Genomic DNA, 13316 nt, shown 5'->3' on the forward strand with positions numbered 1-13316 from the left:
AAATACTAAATGTACTGAATAGACTTGGAGTCTAGCTAAGGGGACTTGCAGGCAGAATACTGAAAATGCTATCTAGCTTCTGCTCACTGTCAATGACCAGTGCCAATGGAGAGCGTTGAAGAAAAGAACACATTTTGTAGTTTTCTAATAGAATTTGCAGGACATTGTAAAGCGCCCATGGCAGTCTTTCCAGTTAGCGAACTGAACTTAAAGCTTGGAAACAGTCTGGGGCAAAGGTTAAAATTAATCCATGGCTATGACTATACAAGCCTTTATTCAGATTTTACAAAGATCCAAGGCCGTTGCATGAAGATACTTTCAGGAAGCCAGAGGCCTTATAAATGTATGACAGCTGTGCCTGGGCAGGCCCTCTCCGGTAAACAATAGGGATTCTAAAAATCTGAAGGATATTGTCCTAAAAATACATCAGAAATAGTGAAGGTAGAGAAGGACCTACCCAAAATAAATGTGTGGGTATGGCTTTTTCTAATGGAGTAGACTATTGTTTCATAAGAAGTCTATAAAGTTTTAGAAATTTTACCAGGTTAGATTAAAAGGGACAGAGAACAGCCCAATTGAAATGAATATTGGGACCTCTAAATTTTTATGAGCAGGAGGCAGGCTGAAAAAACTGATCTGTGAACATGGGTTATTTCTTATGAGAAAGAAAGCGTGTCTCAGAGGGTGAAACAAAGGATTAGAACACAGACCCTGCAGTCACAGTGTTCTACCCTCGGTGCAATATGGGGCCCTAAATGGAGATAATTGACGAGTGTCCTGCTGGGTTTAATATTGCTACAGGCCAGGGACTGCCATGTATGGCCTGTTTCCTCTCTTTGAATTGAATTAGATATTGCTGTCATACAAAAGCTTGCCTAGCTGTCCATTTTATGTTGAGCATATGGAAAGCAAATACCTTGTCTTTTTGGTTAACAGGCCTTTAAACCAAGAGAAGACATACCTGAGCAATTGAACCAGAAGGGATGAGCCCCACCTGGATCTGATGCAGATTAAAATATCTTGGACCTTGGGCCTGAGCTTGGAATGGAATGAGACCTTTGAGGATCTTAGTGGGGAGTAAGTATGTTTTGCAAAAGGGAGAAATGGAAATAATTTGTTCTCAAAAGTTGGACTATGGCAGCTTGAGGTCAGTGAAGACATCACTACAGAAACTTTGGTACTCCTGCCATTAAGACATAAAGACAGTTTTCTTTCCCTTTAAATCAAAACAGGCTTGGACTGTTTTAACCAATAGAGTATGCCAGAAGTGACCCATAGAATGTGACGGAAGTGACCTCATGTGACTTTTGAGCCTAGATCATAAAAAACCATGAAGCTTATGCCATGTTCCATGGGGTGTACAAATAAGAGCCCCGATCTACTAGATAAGCCTCCTGGGGATGCCATGTACTTTTTTCTTATATGTTACAATTGTCTTAAGGAAAGGGTGATGCCAACTATAACATGACACAGCGATTTTGGAAAACGTTTTGCATAGTACTTTTCTATTTTGAATTAAATTTTAGATTCACTTTGAATTCCTTTTTTTTTTTTTAGAATCTCAGAGTTCTTCAAAGAGAAAAAAAAGAAAATCATATTTGGGCTTAGAGTGTAGTTAGTATCTTAGTTCTGGCTGATATAACAAAGTACTATAAACTGGGTAGCTTCTAAACAACAGAAACTTATTTCTCACAGCTCTAGAGGCGGCAAGTCTGAGATCAGGCTGCCCACATGGTCAGGCTGTGATGAAGGCCTTCTTCTGGGTTGCAGATGGCTGTCTTCTTGTATCCTCACATGATAGAAAGAGGGTGTAAGAGCTCTTGTGGTTCTTTCCATACGGGCACTAATCCCATTCATGGGAATTCTACCCTCCTGGTTTAATGACCTCTTAAAGGCTCCACCTCTTAATACCATCACCTTGGGTATTAGAATTTCAACATATCAATTTGGGAGAACACAAATGTCCAATCCACTGCAGTTAACTTAGAGATTTGCAAGGAAACCTCATTAGAAGGCTTGATCATATAAGTAATAACCTTCCACAGTATGGGTTTTAATGGAAAGAATAATGTGAGAGTCAGCCAGGATACCTGTGTTCCTTCCTTACTCTGCCACTCAATTAACATGTAAAGTTCTCAGTTTTTCTCATCTTTAAAATAAACATATTTCATAACTGATATGGTTTAGTCTTAAGTCCCCACCCAAATCTTATCTTCAATTGTAATCCCCAGGTGTTAAGGGAGGAACCTGGTGGGAAGTGATTGTATTATAGGGGCAGTTTCCCCCATGCTATTCTCATGATAGTGAGTGAGTTCTCATGAGATCCGATGGTTTTATATAATAAATGGCAGTTTTTCCTGTGCTCGCTCACGCTCTCTCTCACCTGCTGCCATTAAGACGTGCCTTTGCTTCTCTCTCACCCTCCACCATGATTGTAAGTTTCCTGAGGTCTCCACAGCCATATGGAACTGTGAGTCAACTAAATCTCTTTCCTTTATAAATTACCAAGTCTCCAGTATGTCTTTATAGCAGTGTGAGAACAGACTAATACAATAACATAGCAACTGTTGTAAAAATTGACTAGTATAAAATTGTATGACTTTGCAAACTGTGTCTCTATATAGAAATGGTAATTGTGAGCATCAGTCATGCCAGCTGATTTTCATTTTGGTAAGCTGACATTCTCCACCTTGCCTCACTTCCCTGACTGTGCCCTCTACTACTTCATCCAAATCACCTGAAGGGCTCTTGTCCAACACAGATTGCTGGGTCCCATCACCAGTGTTTCGAATTCATCAGGTCTGTGGTGGGGCCCTAGAATTTGCATTCCTACCAAGTTTCCATATGACGTTGATGTTGCTGGTAAGACAACTGTTTGAAAACCACAAATTCAGCAGGTGAAATGAGCCAGGGTTTTTTTTTGTTGTTATTGTTTGTTTGTTTGTTTTAAATAAGCAATATGCGTAGTGGGAGTGACCTCTTGTCATGTTTGCATGGGTCCTACCCAAAAGGCAGATGACATTGTTTACCTTTAAAACGTATTTCTTTCATGTTTTTTGTTATTTACTTTGCTCTTGCTAAAATATCATTTTTGAACAAGTAAAATCATTCTTTTTATCCAAAAAAAATGATACTTGTATCATTCAAAATCAAGAATGTAAGCTCCATGAAGCCAGCGATTTTACCTGGCCTTATTTATTCTTTTCTTTTTACCTAGCATCTAGAAAGTAAGTAACTGGTATAAAAGAACCGTTAAATAAATATTTGGAGAAAGAATCAATAAAGCATTATACTTATAAGGTAAAAATAGAGAAAGTATATAATAGTAATGAAAAGACTCATTATTAAACTTATTAATTTATGAACTAGTGTTTTTTTCAATTTAACAAACTTATTATCCTGTTTTATCTTTTCTTCAATTTTATTTTATTTTGGATTCTGAGCGTACAGGTGGATGTTTCTTATGTGGGTATATTGTGTACTGGTTGGATTTGGGCTTCTAGTATACCTATTACCCAAATTGTGAACATTGCATCCCATATGTAATTTTTCAATCCTCACCCACTTCCTAACTCTTTTGGAGTCCCCAGTGTCTATTATTTCCATTTTTATGTCTCTTTGTATCCATTGTTTAGCTCCCACTTATAAGTGAGAACATTGCTTATTTAATTATCTGTTTTAGAGTTAGTTCACTTAGAATAATGGCCTCCAGCTTCATTCTTGATGCTGCGAAGGACATGACTTCATTCTTTTTTATGGCTGAGTAGTATCATTTGGTTTATATAGACCACAGTTTCTTTATCCAGTCAACTGTTTATGGACACTTAGGTTGGTTCCATGACTTTGCTATTGTGAACAGTAATGCAATGAACATATGAGAACAGGCATCTTTTTTATATAGTGATTTATTTTCCTTTGGGTAAATACCCAGTCGTGGAATTGCTGAGTCAAATGGCAATTCTATTTTCTATCCTTTGACAGATCTCCATAGTGTCTTCCATAGAGGTTGAACTAATTTAAATTCCCAACAACAATGTGTAAGCCTTCCTTTTTCTCCGCATCCCCACCAACATCTATTGTCCTTTGACTTTTTAATAATAGTCATTCTAACTGATGTGAGATAGTATCTCATTGTGCTTTTAATTTGCATTTGTCTGATTATTACTGATACTGTGCATTTTTCACGTGTTTGTTGGCCGCTTATATTTCTTCTTTTTGATAAATATCCATTCATGTCCTTTGCCCAGTTTTTAATGGTGTTATTTTCTTTTACTTGTTGAGTTGTTGTATCCCTTAAAGGGGTATTTAATTAAAAAGTAGTAACAATAATAACGTGTAACTAACATTTTAAATGCTTAGAATGTATCAGATAATATTTTAACAATTTTAAATTTATTAACTTTAACCTAAAACAAACTGCCCCATAAAGGAGGAATGCAAAATAATTTCCTATTTGAGATGGTTAGAGCTGAGGCACGGTGGTTAAATAACATGCAAATAGTGCAGATTTAAACAATCAGTTTCTCATTTTGAAAATTATTTGAAGAAAAGTGTAAGAAACATATAGCAAGTTATAAATATAGAAAATTCTGGAACTATGAAATGTAAATTAGAACATAAAGTCAAAATTTCAAATTTTGTTGGGAACAAAGCAGAGAGATGGGTGCAGATGAAACATAGTAATGAAGGATATTTGACTTTCCTTCCCAGTAAGAAAAACAAAAGCTATTCACGTTCACAGGTTAATACATTCTCTTCCAACAGAATGACCTGTGGTTTGCTTTACCTGTTTAGGTTCCAAGATGAAATGGCAGAGAAAGTGTATCTTAACTGAATCTCTAATAATGCAATGAAGAGAACTTGTAGAATTAAATTAGAATAAAAAGAGAATTACTTTGTGAACAGCCACCCACAATAAATATAATAAAAGCAAATATCGAATGCCCAAATATGATGCAAATGTCAAAGAGGTTGGGTAATAAGAACAGATTCGGGAGAAGACCTGGGCACCTTTCTAGGACAGGTGCTGGCCCTAACCCTAGACTTCTCAGGAGTGGTGAGGTGAGTGGAGAGAGGTATGCAGAGAGTAATAGCTATGGCTTGAATGCTTGTTCCTCCTCCAAAATTCATGTTGAAATTTAATCCCCAGTGCAGCAGTTTTATGAGGTGGGGCCTTTAGGAGGTGAGTAGAGGTCGGATTAATGCCCTTTTGAAAGGGCTTGCAGGAGTGAGTTCAGCCCCTTTTGCTGTCTGTCCCTTCCAACTTAGGAGGACACCATTTGCCCTCTGTCCCTTCCAACTTAGGAGGACAGTTTCCAAGGTGGCTTTCTAGGTGCCACCTTGGAAGCAGAGAGCAGTCGCCTGCAAGACACTAAGCCTGCTGGCATCCTCATTCTGGATTTCCAGTTTCTAGAACTGTGAAGAAATAAATTTATATTCTTTATTCATTGCCCAGTTTCAGGCATTTTGTTATAGGAACCCAAATGGACTAAGACAGTAATATTTATATAAAAATAGGTATGTCCATTTATTATTTTTATCCTTTGGCGTTTATCAGTATCTATTTATGCTACGTTTTCAGGGGAATAAACAAAAAATACTCTCCAAAAAATGATTTAAACAGTTACTAAGGGCAGGAGCCATAATTAACCATCTTTATTTTCTGCCATATGTCTAGCACTGTGTATAAAGTTGGCATTATTCAAAAATTATGTGCTGAATGGCTGAATAAGTGAAACTTAATACTTTTAAAAGGCCTCATCAAAATAAGCAGACATTCATAAAAGCTGTAATATAAGATGTACCAAAAATGTCAGAACCTCAAAAATAGAAAGAAATCATTTACACATGGTAATAAACATAATCTTTATGACAGAGGGGAAATTTGAGCTGTCTTTTCCAGATCCGTAAGTCATTAATTTCTAAAGGTGTTTGTGCTTTGACATATCATTTTTTTCTTACTCAAATTGACTCTATTCCATAGAGATAAAATATTTTTTCAAAGATACATAGCTTTTCCTCACTGTCTTTTTTTGCAGCAAACATATGAAATTATTTCTATATTAGGTGCTTTAATTCTTAAGTTGAGTGGTAATGTTAAGTAGTTCCCCTGTGATCCACACTCTTCCCAGTTACAGGGTGGTTAAAAAATGCTATTGTGTCCGGAATTGGTGGGTTCTTGGTCTCACTGACTTCAAGAATGAAGCCGCGGACCCTCGCCATGAGTGTTACAGTTCTTAAAGGTGGCGTGTCCGTAGTTTGTTCCTTTTGATGTTCAGATGTGTTCGGAGTTTCTTCCTTCTGGTGGGTTCGTGGTCTCGCTGGCTCAGGAGTGAAGCTGCAGACCTTCGCAGTGAGTGTTACAGCTCTTAAGGCGGCGCATCTGTAGTTGTTCGTTCCTCCCGGTGGGCTCGTGGTCTCGCTGGCTTCGGGAGTGAAGCTGCAGACCTTTGCGGCGAGTGTTACAGCTCATAAAAGCAGTGTGGACCCAAAGAGTGAGCAGTAGCAAGATTTATTGCAAAGAGCGAAAGAACAAAGCTTCCACAGCGTGGAAGGGGACCCGGGTTGCCACTGCAGGCTCAGGCAGCCTGCTTTTATTCTCTTATCTGGCCCCACCCACGTCCTGCTGATTAGTAGAGCCCAGTGGTCTGTTTTGACAAGGTGCTGATTGGTGTGTTTACAATCCCTGAGCTAGACATAAAGGTTCTCCATGTCCCCATCAGATCAGTTAGATACAGAGTATGGACACAAAGGTTCTCCAAGGCCCCACCAGAGCAGCTAGATACAGAGTGTTGATTGGTGCATTCACAGACCCTGAGCTAGACACACAGTGCTGATTGGTGTATTTACAATCCCTGAGCTAGACATAAAGGTTCTCCAAGGCCCCACCAGACTCAGGAGCCCAGCTGGCTTCACCCAGTGGATCCCGCACTGGGGCTGCAGGTGGAGCTGCCTGCCAGTCCTGTGCCGTGTGCTTGCACTCCTCAGCCCTTGGGTGGTCGATGGGACTGGGCACTGTGGAGCAGGGGGTGGCGCTTGTCGGGGAGGCTCAGGCCGCACAGGAGCCCATGGAGGGGGTGGGAGGCTCAGGCATGGCGGGCTGCAGGTCCCGAGCCCTGCCCTGTGGGAAGGCACGAGTGCAGCGCTGGTGGGCTGGCACTGCTGGGGGACCCAGTACACCCTCCGCAGCCGCTGGCCTGGGTGCTAAGCCCCTCATTGCCCAGGGCCGGCAGGGCCGGCCGGCTGCTCCGAGTGCGGGGCCCGCCGAGCCCACACCCACCCGGAACTCCAGCTGGCGTGCAACCGCCGCACGCAGTCCCGCTTCCGGCTCGCGCCTCTCCGTCCGCTCGCGCCTCTCCTTCCACACCTCCCTGCAAGCTGAGGGAGACGGCTCTGGCCTTGGCCAGCCCAGAAAGGGGCGCCCACAGTGCAGCGGTGGGCTGAAGGGCTCCTCAAGTGCTACCGAAGTGGGAGCCCATGCAGAGGAGGCCCCGAGAGCGCGTGAGGGCTGTGAGGACTGCCAGCATGCTGTCACCTCTCACTATTACTAAAGCTCTCCCATTTGTAAGTTGAGTTTTTTTTTTTTAATAGTACCTGCTAATGTGCTGTTGTTAATATTATTGCCAGAGTTTGATTTTAGTTGGGGAATAAAATGGGGATGTCAGAAATACTGGTACTAAGCTAGTGGTTCCTCTGAATAAGTGAACTGAATTAAGTTGAACTGATCCCGTGCAATTTCCCTACTTCATCACAGATTCAAATGATGGCTAGATAACTATCTATACTAGAACCAAACGCTTCATGAGTCTGAATTCTCCAGAGAATTGTTAATGATGAAGGAACCAAGGAAACTTACACACTAAAGAAACTTCTATGGACAAGACAATTGAGCTTTTTAACAATGATTCGGCTATGTTCAGATAAACTCGTCCGCCTTGTTTTAATAATTTAACAATTGTGTAAGCAGAGCAAGAAGTACATTAAGTTCCCTGTGGAAAGATTTGGTGCAGGGGACACTTGTTTTATGTTCTGTTTTAATTATATTTGGTATACTTGCTTTTCAGTTATATTTGACAGTCTTTTTGAGTACTTATGCTCAGCCCCAAGGGTATTACTGAAGAAGGCAGAAGAAAACCCATATTTGCACAAATATGAAGCTAGTCTTGGTTCCTTGGGGAGATAAACCATATCTTAGGTATCTCTAGACTACTAAAATATGGCATAGAACTTCCTTAGTAACTGATACAGCTTGTATCCTTATGTGAGGGCTGAGCTAAAAAATATATTTTCCTTCGAATGAATAAAGTTGAAAAATCTACAGGGATACAATATGAATCATGAATATGAGAACACATCTAATAGACTGCATTTTCATGCAGTAGTATTCTATTGCTGGGTTACTTGCTTCAAGTAGTCACACTTCTATATGTAATTATAATTTTTGCTCTATACTTATCATGGGAAACAATTTGTTAATGTGCAATTCTTTTTGTTCCTGTATGGATTTTCTAGGCTTTAAATGATCTGTACCATACAGAATAGGCAGTGGGGACTCTATTATGTAACAGTGATCAGTCTGTGCCATTTAATCTTCATGTTTGAGCTCTCAGCAGTATATTGCATATGAAAAGTAAAATAACTCTATAGACTGGACGCGGTGGCTCACGCCTGTAATCCCAGCACTTTGGGAGACCAAGGCGGGTGGATCACAAGGTCAGGAGATCAAGACCATCCTGGCTAACATGGTGAAACCCCATCTCTATTAAAAAATACAAAAAATTAGCTGGGCGTGGTGGCATGCACCTGTAATCCTAGCTACTCGGGAGGCTGAAGCAGGAGAATTGCTTGAACCTGGGAGGCGGAGGTTGCAGTGAGCAGAGATTGCGCCACTGTACTCTAGCCTGGGCGACAGAGCGCGATTCCATCTCAAAAAAATAAATAAATAAATAATAAATAACTCTTTAAACTCCAACTCAACGCAGAAATAAACATCCTGCATTATTGAACCAGAATCATTCAGAATGGTCCAGATCTCCTCTTACACTCAAGCTAGGAAATTAATGATGCTTTCAAAGATATTTTTTCAAAGTTTCAAATTTACATAATTTGATGACACAAGTATATGGGTAAACATTTCGTAACTGCAGCAAAAACATTTTTGCTAAATCTATGGGTATCAGGAAAAAGTAAATCAACTAGCAGAAGAGCTTAGCTAACTATCTGCAAACACCTGGATTTCAGAAAGGTATCATTCACACTGGAATGACTGACTTGACAGTTTTCCTAATACTAACCAGCCTTACTTGTAGACTCTGAATCCAGGTTCATACAAGGGCACTTGATCAGGTAGCTGGCATGGGGCACATGTATGTAAATAAACAGCATGAATGAAAATAAACCACAATTCATTTATATTTAACACACACACAGCAAGAGTAGAAAACAACCTTCTGTCCAAGTGCTTTGAAAAGATTTAACAGCCTTTGTTACATTTCATGCAGTTGCTTGACAGGTCAAGGCATTGCAAATATTTGATGTTTCTAGATAATTATTTTTATGGCTGCTAATGGAAAACAAGGTTCAAAACACATAGCAGAGCACTGCTCAGAGGCTTAGCCTTAATAGAAAGTCCAGAGGAAGAGCATTAATTTGAACAGAACAAGTATTCTTGTCTTCTACTTTATTTGAGAGCTCAAGAGATGATATTGTACAATTACTGTTGCTTTGGATGCTGCCTTTACTGTGTAGATTTCTGCTACCAGCTAGACATCATGGGTCCTCTGGGAGGAACTCATAGGGTAAGTATATTTTTAAGTCAACAGAAATGCTGACACTCAGAATGGGGGCTGAGTATTTACTATGAACTGTGGTTCTTTATTGGGTCAGGTGCTTTTGCAGTAAAAATGGCTTTACAAATATCCTGGTCTCATCAAAGGCAACCTGGTAAATGTTCCTTTCTCAGCAGTAGTGCAGTAGCGTCCTCACTTATAAACCTGTTGTTTAGCACAGTTTCAAAACCTTCTGTTTTCTGTCCATTTATAGATGGTACCAAGCTTCACATAAGGCTTTTTCCCCTTTGGGCTTCAGATGGCCCTCATGCAGCTTTAACAAGACCCTGGAAGAACCTAGCTCAAAGAAAGTGCAGTGTGCATCCACATCTGCTTGATGAGTAGATGAGAGCCAATGCTAATGGTGTTTTTCAGACATTTCAAAGGAGTTTCAACAACAGACATTGTTTCATGCTGAGTCTTTAGGGCAAAATGCAAGCATCTGGAGAAACTTCGTATACAAAAACAATTTGAAATTTTAACTGTAAAGTGTATTAAATCTTTAACCATAAAACAAAACCATAAAATATCCATGAAAGGATCCAAGACACCCTTGAAAAATGCCCTTCACAAATTAATCTCTTATTTTTTTCTGCAAGCCATTAGCTAATAAGAGGAAATGGATATTCTGGATGATTTAATGTGTTCCATCTATCTGTTTTGCCTATGTTTTTAACCACCAAAGACTAAATTAACCACAAAAATATAAAAGGAAAGTAGCATTCGCAACATGTTAATTCACATACTTAATTTAAAACATCAATTATGTTTACATTTCATGAATGGTGGCAAAGAGGTAAGAGACATTTATGGTGATGGGAACCAAGGTTTCTTCCTTTTATGAATAAGATGACTATTAGGAATATTTTATTTCTGACATAGTCATCAAAAGTTTGGAAAGAAAGGATGGCCTTAAGAGATATTGTCAAAGAAGAGAGATACGTGTCATTCTGAGGCCCCCAATATGTATAACCTGGTAGATAAACTGAAGGTTATCTACCAAGACAGACTTTCAGCAATGATAGAACTTGAGATGGGTTGGTGACCAATACCTATGAACAATCACCAAGGAAGAAAATTTAAAGAGGCATTATAGATTGCAAAAATATGGAACCAACAACCTTAGTGCCCATCAACCAATGAATGGTTAAAGAAAATGTGGCATATATATGCCATGGAATACTACTCAGCCATAAAAAGGAATGAAATAATGTCTTTTGCAGCAACTTGGATGGAGCTGGAGGTCATTATTCTAGGTGAAGTAACTCAGGAATGGAAAAGCAAGCATCATATGTTTTGACTTATAAGTGGAAGCTAAGCTATGAGGATGAAAAAGCATAAGAATGATATAATGGACTTTGGAGAGTCTGGGGGGAAGATTCGGAGGGGGATGAGGGATAAAAGACTACATATTGGGCATAATGTACACTGCTTGGGTGACCAGTGCACTAAAATCTCGGACATCACCACTGAAGAATTTATCCCTAAAACCAAAAAAGCACTTGTACTCCAAAAACTATTGAAATAAAAATTAAAATTGAAAACAAAGCAGAGGTGCTTTGTGCTGGAGCTTTTCTTATGTCCCAAATCATTTGGATTATTGAGCAGGAAATGGGAAGCTAAATTTAAAAGGGGTGTGTGTGTGTGTGTGTGTGTGTGTGCGCGCGCACGTGCACACATGCATGTATATAAAACGATGTTAGGGCCTTGAAAAACTATGAAAATATTTCAGTTATAAATTTCCAGATTAAATCTCTAGTGGAGCAGAGGGTAGATCAAGGCTGAGAAAATTTTCCAGAAGCTTGAGAGACAGAATAAATACCCCTGGGATTATCTAGTGTGGAGCCTCCTGCATAGCTGTGGGCAGAGCTGGAGATCATCTACTTAATTTGGGGAATGGCAGAGCTTACATTTTGACACACCCACTGGGTCAGGGCAGTCCACTGAAGGAACAGGTGCATCTATGTGTATGATGAAAATTGTCTGTCCAGAATCTGGAACATGCTACCTGAATGTAAGTAAGAAAATGATCTGTTCATGAGATTTACAGAAGGTGTGCCTGTTATCAATGTATTGCTTCTTGGCTCCTCATCCACCCTTGATTGTCTGCTGGCAATATCAGAACCTTTCTCCCTTGACAGCTGGCAGGATGCCATGGAGGGTGTTGGAAGGACACTGAGGAGAAAGGGGCTTCTGGTTTACCCATGCCTTTCTTCTTGCTTTGTGGTGCTGAGCTGGTGCACAGGATGCCTGTGGAGCTCTCTGCGTTTGGCATCAGTGGAACTGTTAGTGGCTTCAGTGGAACTGTTGTTAGTGACTTCAGTGGAACTGTTGTTAGTGACTTCAGTGGAACTGTTGTTAGTGGCTTCATTGGAATTGTTGTGACTTCAGTGGAACTGTTGTTAGTGGCTTCAGTGGAACTGTTAGTGGCTTCAGTGGACCTGTTGTTAGTGACTTCAGTGGAACTGTTGTTAGTGGCTTCAGTGGAAATGTTAGTGGCTTCAGTGGAACTGTTACTGGCTTCACACGTTCCACAGATGCCCCTACTGGTGGTTTCCCAGGGGATGCTCATGGTGCCTTCCCAGTGTTATACAGATGACCCAGCCAATTTCCCAAGAATTGCAACAGTAATTTGCCCTTCCCAGTGGCCCCTGGTGAATGTCACTGGCTGTTCTCTGACCACCAGCAGCCTTGGCCATCAAATATGGACCAGCTGTGGCCCAGAAAAACCCAGCAAACTCCTTCATGTTCAGTGAGCTGCACACCTCCTCTCCTGGGCGTTCCCAGTCATGGGAGTGAGGGACGCTCGCTTTTCCTGTTTATTCTTTCCATGGAAAGTCTTAGTTGGCTTGAGCTGCCATAGCAAAATCCCACAGACAAGGTGGCTTCAACAACATACATTTATTTTCTCATGGTTCTGGAGGCCAAAAGCCCATGAACAAGGTGCCAGTAAACTTAGTTTCTGAGAACAGCTTTCTCCCTGACTTGCAGATGACTTCCTTCTCTCTGTGTTCTCCCAGGGCCTTCCTCCTGTGCATGTGTTCTGTGTCCTAAGCTCCTCTTCCTATAAGGATAGCACACCAGTCATACTGGATTAGGGCCCCACCGTTATGAATCTATTGAAACTTACTGGCCTCGGCTAGGCACAGTGGCTTACGCCTGTAATCCCAGCACTTTGGGAGGCTGAGGTGGGTGGATCACCTGAGGTCAGAAGTTCGAGACCAGCCTGGCCAACATGGTGAAACCCTGTCCCTACTAAAAATAAAAAAAAAATTTAGCCAGGCATGGTGGCGGGCACCTGTCATCCCAGCTACTTGGGAGACTGAGGCAGGAGAATCACTTGAACCCAGGAGGCGGAGGTTGCAGTGAGCTGAGTTCGGGGCTGGGGCTTCAATATATGCACATTGGGAAGACACAATTCAGTCCATAACAGGCATTCTCCCTCAGCTGTAGGCTAGTCTTAGGCATTCTCTGTATTTCCATTTGGTA

The sequence above is a fragment of the Nomascus leucogenys genome, chromosome 9 (assembly GCF_006542625.1).
Source record: "Nomascus leucogenys isolate Asia chromosome 9, Asia_NLE_v1, whole genome shotgun sequence".
NCBI classification, from domain to species: domain Eukaryota; kingdom Metazoa; phylum Chordata; class Mammalia; order Primates; family Hylobatidae; genus Nomascus; species Nomascus leucogenys.